The 12,131-nt window shown below is 36.2% G+C and overlaps 1 protein-coding gene across 1 annotated transcript in view; it reads left to right on the top strand.

Annotated features, from left to right (window-relative positions):
• The first annotated feature begins 9 nt into the window (after positions 1–9).
• Positions 10–12,131, top strand: part of LOC137765746 (OX-2 membrane glycoprotein-like) — a 35,242-nt gene continuing 23,120 nt past the window's right edge. The window contains exons 1-2 of the mRNA XM_068545534.1: positions 10–98; positions 2,031–2,115. The gene's annotated coding sequence lies outside the window, so the exon portion shown is untranslated. The remainder of the gene's footprint in view (positions 99–2,030; positions 2,116–12,131) is intronic.

Here is a 12,131-nt window from a genome sequence, read left to right as displayed (position 1 = left end):
CAAAAACAACCAATCACAAGAAGACCTAAGAATTCAAAATACACAGTAGTTCATGCCACTTAATATAAGTGCAAATTTCCTTAAGGTCCATCCACGAGGTATAGGTTCATTTTTATGTTACACCTAAGAACTATCATTGATAATCATAATGATGGCCATTTTTTGAACTGAAGTTGCAATGTAAAATATAAATTATATTCAGAAGACTATGTAGAAAGAAGTGACATTTATAGTACAATTTAAGTACACTGTGGTCAAAATACCTGCTGTAAAAAGTGTTGATGTTAAAAAAAATTTTTTTGAATTTTATTTTATTTATTTATTTCTACAGCAGGTTCTTATTAGTCATCCATTTTATACACATCAGTGTATACATGTCAATCCCAATCTCCAAATTCATCACACCACCACACCCACCCCCAGCTGCTTTCCCCTCTTGGTGTCTGTATGTTTCTTCTCTACATCTGTGTCTCTATTTCTGACCTGCAAGCCGGTTCATCTGTACCATTTTTCTAGGTTCCACATATATGCGTTAATATACGATATTTGTTTTTCTCTTTCTGACTTACTTCACTCTGTATGACAGTCTCTAGATCCATCCACGTCTCAACAAGTGACCCAATTTTGTTCCTTTTTACGGCTGAGTAATATTCCATTGTATATATGTACCACATCTTCTTTATCCATTCATCTGTCGATGGACATTCAGGTTGCTTCCATGTTCTGGCTATTGTAAATAGTGCTGCAATGACTAACTTCCAAAGAAGTTATACAGATTGCCAAGAAGCACATGAAAAGCTGCTCAACATCACTAATTATTAGAGAAATGCAAATCAAAACTACAATGAGGTATCACCTCACACCAGTTAGAATGGGCATCATCAGAAAATCTACAAACAACAAATGCTGGAGAGGGTGTGGAGAAAAGGGAACCCTCTTGCATTGTTGGTGGGAATGTAAATTGATACAGCCACTATGGAGAACAGTATGGAGGTTCCTTAAAAAACTAAAAATTGAATTACCATATGACCCAGCAATCCCACTACTGGGCATATACCCAGAGAAAACCATAATTCAAAAAGACACATGCACCCCAATGTTCATTGCAGTAGTATTTACAATAGCCAGGTCATGGAAGCAACCTACATGCCCATCGACAGACGAATGGATAAAGAAGATGTGGTACATATATACAATGGAATCTTACTCAGCTATAAAAAGGAACGAAATTGGGTCATTTGTAGAGACGTGGATGGATCTAGAGACTGTCATACAGAGTGAAGTAAGTCAGAAAGAGAAAAACAAATATCATATATTAATGCATATATGTGGAACCTAGAAAAATGGTACAGATGATCTGGTTTGCAGGGCAGAAACTGAGACACAGATGTAGAGGACAAACATGTGGACACCAAGGTGGGAAAGTGGTGGGGCGGTGGGGGTGGTGGTGTGATGATTTGGGAGATTGGGTTTGACATGTATACACTGATGTGTATAAAATTGATGACTAATAAGGACCTGCTGTGTAAAAAAATAAATTAAATAAAATTCAAAAAAAAAAAGAAAGAAAAACTATTTTGATCTGTCAAGAGAGTTTTAATCTCCCATTTTTTTTTTTTTTTTTTTTTGGCTTGGTTTTTCATTTATTTATTTATTTTTGGCTGTGTTGGGTCTTCAGTTGGTGCGAGGGCTTTCTCTAGTTGCGGCAAGCGGGGGCCGCTCTTCATCGCGGTGCGCGGGCCTCTCACTATCACGGCCCCTCCAGTTGCGGGGCACAGGCTCCAGACGCGCAGGCTCAGTAGTTGTGGCTCACGGGCCCAGCTGCTCCATGGCATGTGGGATCTTCCCAGACCAGGGCTCGAACCCGTGTCCCCTGCATTGGCAGGCAGATTCTCAACCACTGCGCCGCCAGGGAAGCCCCCCAATTTTTTATTGATAGCATGCTCTTACAATATACCGCCATTAGGGGGAGTGTTTGGGTTGTATTCATCTTATGTATCTTACCTTATCTTATGTCTTTATATTTCTAGGTCTGAGAATGTGCTTGAAACCACACCCCAGCTGAGACAGCCTGGCATGGACACCCTAATGAACCACACACCTTAGTGAACACAGGTAATTGGCAGATGTGTGATTTTTGCTGTCATTGTGTATACTTCAAATTTAAGACTTACCTTTCCATATTAAATCATCCATTTGGTAGCAGCAATTATTATTTTAAAAATAAGTGGAAAAAATTTGTTTATATATCCAACTTCATGAATTAGTAATTTCAAATGAGGTTATATTAATATTAGTGTCTTTGAATGTTTCTATTCATTCCCTGATTCACTGTCTATTCACCCTTCCTACTGTCACCAATCGAATGGCTACTCTGATTTGGGGTGTGTTTTTTTCTGATTATTAATAATTATGAGCCTGTTTTATATATATTTGTTATGCACTCCCCTTCTGTGAAGTTCTTGTCTACATCTTCATGTGACTTCGGGTAGGTGGACTATATTTGTAGAAATTGTAGAATATCATAGATTCTGTAAATACTAGATATTGATTACTTCTCCCTATTTGGCATCACTCCATTAAATTTCTCAGTTATATCATTAAAAGAACAGAGGTCTTTAATGCTTTAATGTTGTTAAATCCATCACTTTTTTACCTACTTTTGAGTTTGGGGTCTTATTTAAGAAGTCCTCATCCACCTAAATTCACAAAAATATAATCATATTTATTAGCTTTATATTTTTCTATTTTATATTTAGGTCTCTAAACCTTTATACATAATGTAGACTTGATAATATAGTGTTAATTTTCATCATATAATGATCCAGATTTCCTAACATCAGCTACTATACGATCTATCCTTTCCTTACTGATGAGCTCTGTTTCCAGCTCTCTCAGGTGGAAATTGTGTTCCATTGTTTAATTTTTTTTTCATGGATGCATAGTTTTTATTACTATGGTCTTGTGTTAGGTGTTAAAATGTGGTAGGGAGAGGTTCCCCTTTTTTCTTTTCTAACTTGATATTTCAATTCAAGGATACACAAACACACATGTATCATGAAATAAGTTTATTAAGTTCTTAAAAAAATACAGCTGGAATTTTGCTTAGTCCTACACTGAATTTATAGATTAATTTAATTTTGGAAGTTTGGTATCTTTACAGTGTAATTTTCTCCACCTATAAATATGTTATCCATTTATTCAAATCTTTCTGAATGTCTTTTAGGAAAGTTTAAAATTTTTCTCTCTGTAGGTTTTGTGGAACTTTTGCTAAGTTAATTCTTTGGTACTTTTTATTTGTGTGCTATAATGAATGGTATCTTATTTTTTAAATGAAATCTTCTAGCTTGTTATTAGTGGTTTAGGAACTGTTATGGATTTTGTGACTTAACCTGTAGCTGGAAACCTTGCTAAACTCTTTATTAATTCAAAGTTTTTCTGTTGATCTAATGATTTTCCACATAGATAACCATCTCCCTTGCACATAATGACATTTTTGCTTTAAAACATTTCTGAATTTAAAAACTATGTCTAAAATTTCTCTAAGTATGATATTTGCTGCCGTGTTTGGTCTTTAAGCATATTATCAAGTTTAGGAGATGTTTCATTATTTCCAGTTTCTGTGGTTTTAACATATATAGGTTGTTGAACTTAAGAAGTAATGTTTTTGTACCTGTTGAGACAGTGACATGAACTTTCCAAAGTGGTTCACTAACATGATAAGTTACATTGACAGATTTGCAAATACTAAACCATTCTGGGAATTTTTGCTGCTTTATAAGTAAAACAGGACTATACTTTGAGTTTTTTTGAATCATCTTTCCTTGCTTTGAAATAAAAGTTTCAAATTAAGGTTTTGAAATTAACACTCAAAGATAGAGCTTAGTCTTACAGTATTTCTCTTTTTAGAAACATGTATAAGATAGAGATTTCTGTTCCTTAATAGCCATCCGGATCTATGGATTTTTTGGCAGGGGAATTCTTTGATTTCAGTTATTTCCTTTCAAAATTATTGGATTATTCCATTTTAAATTTCCTATAATTTGTATAATATTATTTCTCTTTATGGCATTTTATTTTATTGTGGTAAGAACATTTAATATGACATTACCTTCTTAATAAAAATCTTAAGCCTACAATATAATACTGTTGATTATTGGTACAATGTTGTAGAGCAGATCTCTAGAACTAATTCATGTTGCTTAACTTACACCCACTGACTAGTAACTCTCTACTTCTCTCTCTCCCCAGCCCCTGGCAACCACCATTTCACTCTCTGATTCTATGAATTTGACTATTTTAGATACCTCACATAAGTGGAACGGTGCAGGATCTGTCTTTTGTGACTGGTTTATTTCCCTTAGCATAATGCCCATGAGGTTCATCTATGTTGTCACATATTTCAGAATTTCTTTTTAAGGCTGAATAGTATTCTACCACATACACCATATTGTCATTATCCATTCATCTGCAGATGAATATTTAGGTTGTTTCTACCACATTTTCATTATGCATTCATCTGCAGATGAATATGTAGGTCGTTTCTACACCTTGGCTAATGTGCATAGTGCTGCAATGAATACAGGAGTGCTAATATCTCTTTGAGATCCTGGTTTCCATTCTTTTGGATAAATAGCCAGAAGTGAGACTAGAACATATGTGGTTCTATTTAAAATTTTTAAAGAAACCTCTGTACTGTTTTCCATAGCAGCTGCACCATTTTGCATTCCCACCAATAGCAAGCAAGCGTTGTCACTTCACCACATCCTCACCAACACTTGTTGTCTTTTGTTTTTTAATAATAGCCATCCTGACAGATGTCAGGTGATATCTCACTGTGGATTGATTCATATTTCCCTGATGATTAGTGACATTGACTATTTTTGCATATACCTCTTGGGTGTTTGTATCTTCTTTGGAGAAATATCTGTTCAAATTCTCAAGCCTATTTGTTCATTGCGTTATTAGGGTTTTTTATTGCTGTTGTTGTGTGTATTTTTTTTTTTTTTTTTGCTATGAGTTATAGGAGCTCTTTATATGTATGTGTTTTGGAGATTAACCTCATCAGATATATGGTCTACAAATTTTTTTCCCAGGGTCATGTTATCTTTTATTACTAGCACTGATTAATTTAAAAACACATCTGGAAACATGCTCTAAATAAAATGAAAACTACTTTTAGAAACTCATTAGGCCAGATGATGTGACTATAATTGGAAGAAATTAGGTGCAGAGGCTCAAGACAGTTTCCTGTGCAAGCACTTTGAGGTTGAAGCAAGACCTCCAAGATTCACATGGAGGACAAACCCTGACAGTGACCAAATGTCGTTGCCTATCCTGGAGCTACTTGCTTGTGTATCTGAGTAATTGTTTCCTGTTCCATATCTGGAACATACATGAGTAAGTTATCGTTTTAAATGTCATTAATGACACTGAGAAACCAACATTTGCATGCTTGTGATGGTTTTATGACTCTTAACGACTCCTGAAAATATTTCTCATATTCTTTAGGTTGCCCTTTCATGCTGTCATTGTTTCCTTTGTTGGGCAGAAGCTTTTTAGCTTGATGTAGTTCCATCTGTCTATTTTTGCTTTTGTGGCCTGTGTTTTTGGTGTCACATCCATGAGATCATTGCCAAGACGAATTTCATGAAGTTTTTCCTCTATGTTTTCTTCTAGGAGTTTAACAGTTTCAAATCTTACATTTAAGTCTTTAATTCATTTTGATTTGATTTTTCTGTATGGTGTAAAATAAGGGTCTAATTTCAGTCTTTTGCATGTGGATATCTAGTTTTCACAACATCATTTGTTCAAGAAACAATCCTTTCCCCATCATGTGTTCTTGGACCCTCCCTTGTCAAGCACCCTTGTCAAAGATTAGTCAACTGTATACATTTGGATTTATTTCTGAGTTCTCTCTTCTATTGCATTGATCCATATGTCTGTCATTACCCCAGTTCCATACTGTTTTTTTTTTAATTTTATTTATTTATTTTTAGCTGTGTTGGGTCTTCATTTCTGTGCGAGGGCTTTCTCTAGTTGCGGCGAGTGGGGGCCACTCTTCATCGCGGTGCATGGGCCTCTCACTATCGCAGCCTTTCTTGTTGCAGAGCATAGGCTCCAGACACGCAGGCTCAGTAGTTGTGGCTCACGGGCCCAGTTGCTCTGCGGCATGTGGGATCTTCCCAGACCAGGGCTCAAACCCGTGTCCCCTGCATTGGCAGGCAGATTCTCAACCACTGTGCCACCAGGGAAGCCCCCATACTGTTTTGATTAATGTAACTTTGTACTATATTCTGAAATCAGGAAGTGTTATACCTCCAGCTTCATTCTTCTTTCTCAAGATTGATTTAGCTATTGATGGTTTTTTGTGTTCGATATGAATCATAGATTTGTTTTTTTCTATTTATGTAAAAAAATTCTATGGGAATTTTGATAGGCATTGCATAAAAAAACCTAATTCTACTCCTTAGGGAGCTATAAAAAGAAGAAAAAACTGAGCGCAAAGTTAGCAGAAGGAAGGAAGTTACAAAGATTAAATGAAATAGAAAATTAAAAATAATAGAAAAAAATCGACAAAACTAAAAGTTGGTTTTTGAAAAGATAAAAAAAATGACAAACCATTAGCTAGACTAAGAAGAAAAGAAAGAAGACTCAAATAAATAAAATGAGAAATGAAACAAGAGACATTATGATTGATGCACAGAAATAAAAAGGATCATAAGAGACTACTGTGATATATATTAAAAAACTAGATAACCTAGAAGAAATCGATAAATTCTTAGAAACATACAACTTATCAAAACTAAATTATGAAGAAATAGAAAGTCTGAACAGACTGATAACTAGTATGCAGGTTGAATCAGTAACCAAAAACCTTCCAATAAAGAAAAGTCCAGGACTAGATGGCTTCATTACTGAATTCTACCAAACATTTAAACAGGATTTAATGCCAATGCTTCTCAAACTCTTTCAAGAAATTGAAAGGGAGGGAACAGTTCCAAACCCATCTTATTAGGCTAGATTTACCTTGATACCAAAGTCAGACAAAGACAACACAAGAACAGAAAAACTACTGGACAATAGCTGTAACAAATATGTATGCAAAAGTCCTCAACAAAATGCCAGGAAACTGAATTCAATGGCACATTAAAAGGCTTATATAGGCTCGGACTTGGCCAAGATGGTGGAGGAAGAAGACCCTGAGCTCACCTCCTCCCATGGGCACACCAAAATTACAACCATTTTAAGAGCAAATATCAATGAGGACAACCCAAAGACTAGCAGAAAAGATCTTCTACAACTAAAGATATAAAGATGGAACCACAACAAGATGGATGGGGGAATGGAGACTCAGTATATTCAAGACCCACACTGCCAGGTAGGAGACCTGCAAACGGGAGGATAATCACAATTGCAGAGCTTCAGGAGTGAGGGGTCCAAGTTCCATATTGAACAACCCAGGCTGGAGGTCCTGCAGCAGGAAGATTAGCACCTAGAAAATCTGGATTTGAAGGCCAGTGGGGTGTGCTTTCAGGAGAGCCAGAGGGCTGTAGGAAGTAGAGACTTCACTGTTAAAGGGTGCACACAAAAATCTCACACAACAGAGATCCAGGGCAGAAGCAGTAATTTAAAAAGTCCTGAGTCAGACCCACTTGCTGATCTTGGAGAGCTTCATGAAGAGGCAGGAGACAACTTGGTCTCACCCTGAGGATATAGATGTTGGTGGAATCTGGCCCCAGCTGCACCAGGACATGGCCCTGCCCACCAGCAGGCCAGCACCAGTCCTGGGACTTGGCCTCACCCAACAGTGGGCAGGCACCAGCCCTGGGACTCCTAGGCCACCACAGTCAACCATACCAGAACCCAGTCCTGCCCACAAGTAGGCAAGGAGCAGCCCGCCAACTCTGGGGTGCAGCAGTGGAGAGACACCATTCGCAGCACCCCATGGGCTCCAGTCTGGTGCACCAGTGGGCCAGCACCAGCCTCAGGACCCCCTGAGCCCAACAGCCAGCTGCAACAAGATTGAGACCCAACAATCAGTGAGCTGGCACCAGCCCTGGGACTTAGCTCCACCCACCAGTGGCCAGCAACTTCTGTACTAGGCAGGGCCTGACAACCAACCATGCTAAGGACTAGCCATGCTCATCAGAGACCCACAGTAGTCAGTCCCACAACAACAGAAGGGCCTATGCAGTCCACACAGGGGAACCCCTAGAGCATATACCTCTGCTGAACAGAGAGGACTGTGCTTCAGGGCTCCATAGGACATCTTCCTCATAAGGCCTCTTCTCCAAGATCTGAAAATGTAACCACCTACCTAATATTAGGTTTACCTAATACATAGAAATAAAAGCAGAGTATCAGGCAAAATGAAATAACTCAGGAATATTTTCAAAATAAAGGAAGAGGTTACAACCTTAGAAGAAGAGGTGGAAAGTGGAGATAAGCAATCTACCTAATAAAGAGTACAAGGTAATAGTCATAAAGATGATCAGTGAACTTGGAAGGAGAATGGATGGACACAGTGAGAAGTTTGACAAAGAGTTAGAAAATATAAAGAAGAAGCAAACAAAGCTGAAGAATACAATAAATGAAATTTAAAAAAATACACTAGAAGGAATCAACAGTAGATTAGATGATACAAAGAATGGGTCAGAGAACTCAAAGACAGAGTGTGGAAATCACTCAAGCTGAACAGAAAAAAAGAAAAAAGAATTTTAAAAAATGAGGACCGTTTAAGAGACTTCTGGGACAACATCAAGTGCACTAACATTGTCATTATAAGGGGCCCTGAAGGAGAAGAGAGAAAAAGAGACAGAGAACATATATGAAGATATATTAGCTGAAAACTTCCCTAAGTTGAGAAAGGAAACAGACATCCAGGTCCAAGAAGAACAGAGAGTCCCAAATAGGATCAACCCAAAGTGGAACACACCAAGACACATTGTAATTAAAATGGCAAAAATTAAAGATAAAGAGAGAATTTTAAAAGCAGCAAGGGAAAAGTAACAAGTTATATGCAAGGGAACTCCCATAAGCATGTCAGCTGACTTTACAGCAGAAACTCTGCACGCCAGAAGGGAGTGGCACGATATATTTAAAGTGATGAAAGGAAAAAAACCTACAAACAAGAATACTCTATTCAGCAAGACCTTCATTCAGATTTAATGGAGAGATCAAAAGCTTTATAGACAAGCAAAAGCTAAAAGACTTCACCACCAAACCAGCTTCATAAGAAATGTAAAAGGAATTTCTCTAAGCAGAAAAGAAAAGAACAAAAACTAGAGGTATGAAAATTATGAAAGGAAAAATCTCATTGGTAAAGGCAAGTATACAGTAAAGGTAGTAGGTCAACTAATAAACTTAGTAGAAAGGTTAAAAGACAAAGGTACTAAAATCAACTATATTCACAATAAGTAGTAAAGGGATACACAAAATAAAAAGATGAATAACATAATGTCAAAACAGTAAACTTAGTGGGAGGAGTAAAAATGTAAGGCTGTTAAAAAGAGTTTGAACTTAAGAGATCAGCAACTTAAAATAATCATGTATATTTAAATAATCTATATATATAGATTGTTATATATAAACCTCATGGTAACCTAAAATTATGATCTATACACACACAAAATGACATTTGTACCTCAAACCAAAAATTATGATATATACACACACAAAATGGAGAAAGAAATCCAAAAATAAAACTAAAAATAGTCACCATATCACAAGAGAAGAGAGCAAAAGAAGAAAGGAACAAAAAAGGACTATAAAACAACCTGAAAACAATTAACAAAATGGCAATAAGTACATACCTATCAATAATTACTTTAAATGTAAATAGACTAAATGCTCAAATCAAAAGATATAAAGTGACAGAATGAATAAAAAAAAACAAGACCCATATATATGCTCTTTATAAGAGATTCACTTCAGATCCAAAGACACACTAGCCTGAAAGTAAGGGGACGGAAAAAAGTATTTTTCACAGAACTAGGACAAATAATTCTAAAATTTGTATGGAAACACAAAAGACCCCAAACAGCCAAATCCATCTTGAGAAAGTAGAACAAAGCTGGAGGTATCACACTCCCTTATTTCAAACAGTACTATGAAGCTACAGTCATGAATGCAATATGGTACTAGCACAGAAACAGGTACATAGATTAATGGAACAGAATCAGAGCCCAGAAATGAGCCCACACTTATATGGTCAGTTAACCTATGATACAGGAGGCAAGAATATACAATAGGGAAAAGACAGACTCTTCAATAATTATGTTGGGGAAAGCTGGACAGCTATGTTCAAAAGAATGAAACTGGACTACTTTCTCACACCATATACAAAAATAAACTCAAAATGGATTAAAGATGTAAATGTAAAACTTGAAACCATAAAACTGCTAGAAGAAAACATTGGCAGTAAGCTCTTTGTCATCAGTCTTAGCAATATTTTTTTGGCTCTGTCTCTTCAGGCAGGAGAAACAAACAAACAAACAAATGAACAAATGGAACTACATCAAACTAAAATTGGATATTGTAAATAATGCTACAATGAACACAGGGGGAACTAACAAAATGGAAAGGCCATCTACTGTTTAGGAGAAGATATTTTCAAACAATATATCTGATAAGGGGTTAATATCCAAAATATGCAAAGAACTCATATAAGTCACCATCAAAAAACAAATAAACCAATTAAAAAATGGGCATAGGACCAGAATAGACATTTTTTCCAAAGAAGACATACAGATGGCCAACAGGCACATGACATCAGGATCAACGTCACTAATCATCAGGGAAATGCAACTCAAGACCACAATAAAATATCACCTCACACTTGTTAGAATGACTGTTATCCAAAAGACAACAAATAACAAGTGTTGGCAAGGATGTAGGGAAAAGAGAACCCTTGTGGAAATGTAAATTGGTGCAGCCACTATGGAAAATAGTATGTAGGTTCCTCAAAAAATGGAAAATAGAACTACCATATGATCCATAAATTCTACTCCTGGGTATTTATCCAAAGAAAATGAAAACACTAATTTGAAAAGATATATGCACCCCTGTGTTCATTGCAGCATTATTTACAATAGCCAAGATATGGAAGCAACCTAAGGTCCCACTGATAGATGAATGGGTAAAGCAGATTTTGTATATATATACCATGGAATACTACTCAACCATAAAACAGAATGAAATCTTGCCATTTGTGACAACATAGATGAACTTAGATGGTATTATGCTAAATGAAATGTCAGACAGAGAAATATAAATACCATATGATTTCACTTATATGTGGAATCTAAAAAACAAAACAAAGGAACAAACATAACAAAATAGAAAAAGTCATAGATACAGAGAACAGATGGTTGCCAGAGGGGATAGAGTGGGTGGATGAGAGAAATAGATGAGGGAAATTAGGAGGTACAAATTTCCAGTTGCATAATAAATGAGCCACAGGTATGAAAGGTATAGTGTAGAGAATATAGTCAATAACTATGTAATATCTTTTTATGGTCTAGGAGGTAACTAGACTTATTGTGGTGACCATTTTGTAATGTATAGAAATATCGAATCACTGTGTTGTGCACTGGGAACAAACACAGCATTGTAGGTCTACTTTACTTCAAAAACAAGCAAACAAACAAACAAGTTCATAGTAAAAGAGATCAGATTTGTGGTTACCACAGGCAGTGAATGGGGGGAGGGGGAATTGGATGAAGCTGGTCAAGAGGTACAAATTTCCAGTTATAAGATAAATAAGTACTAGGGATGTCATGCACACCATGATAAATATAATTAACACTGCTCTATGTTATATATGGAAGTTGTTAGGAGAGTAAATCCTAAGAGTTCTCATCATGAGGAGAAAAATGTTTTCCTTTTTATTTTATCGTATCTATATGAGATGATGGCTCTTCACTAAATTTACTGTAGTAATTATTTCATGATGTGTGTAAGTCAAATCATTATTCTGTACACCATAAACTTATACATGCTGTATTCTATTACATCTCAAGAAAACAGGAAGAAATAATTAAATATATAAATAAACAAAACAAAAGTAAGTAAAATGCTCATACACCATCTACTATACAACACAGGGAACCATACTCAGTAACATGTAA

This window comes from Eschrichtius robustus, chromosome 6, assembly GCF_028021215.1.
Source record: "Eschrichtius robustus isolate mEscRob2 chromosome 6, mEscRob2.pri, whole genome shotgun sequence".
In the NCBI taxonomy this organism is placed as follows: domain Eukaryota; kingdom Metazoa; phylum Chordata; class Mammalia; order Artiodactyla; family Eschrichtiidae; genus Eschrichtius; species Eschrichtius robustus.
The sequence above is the reverse complement of the archived record's forward strand: the minus strand, read 5'-3'. Positions and strand labels throughout refer to the sequence as shown.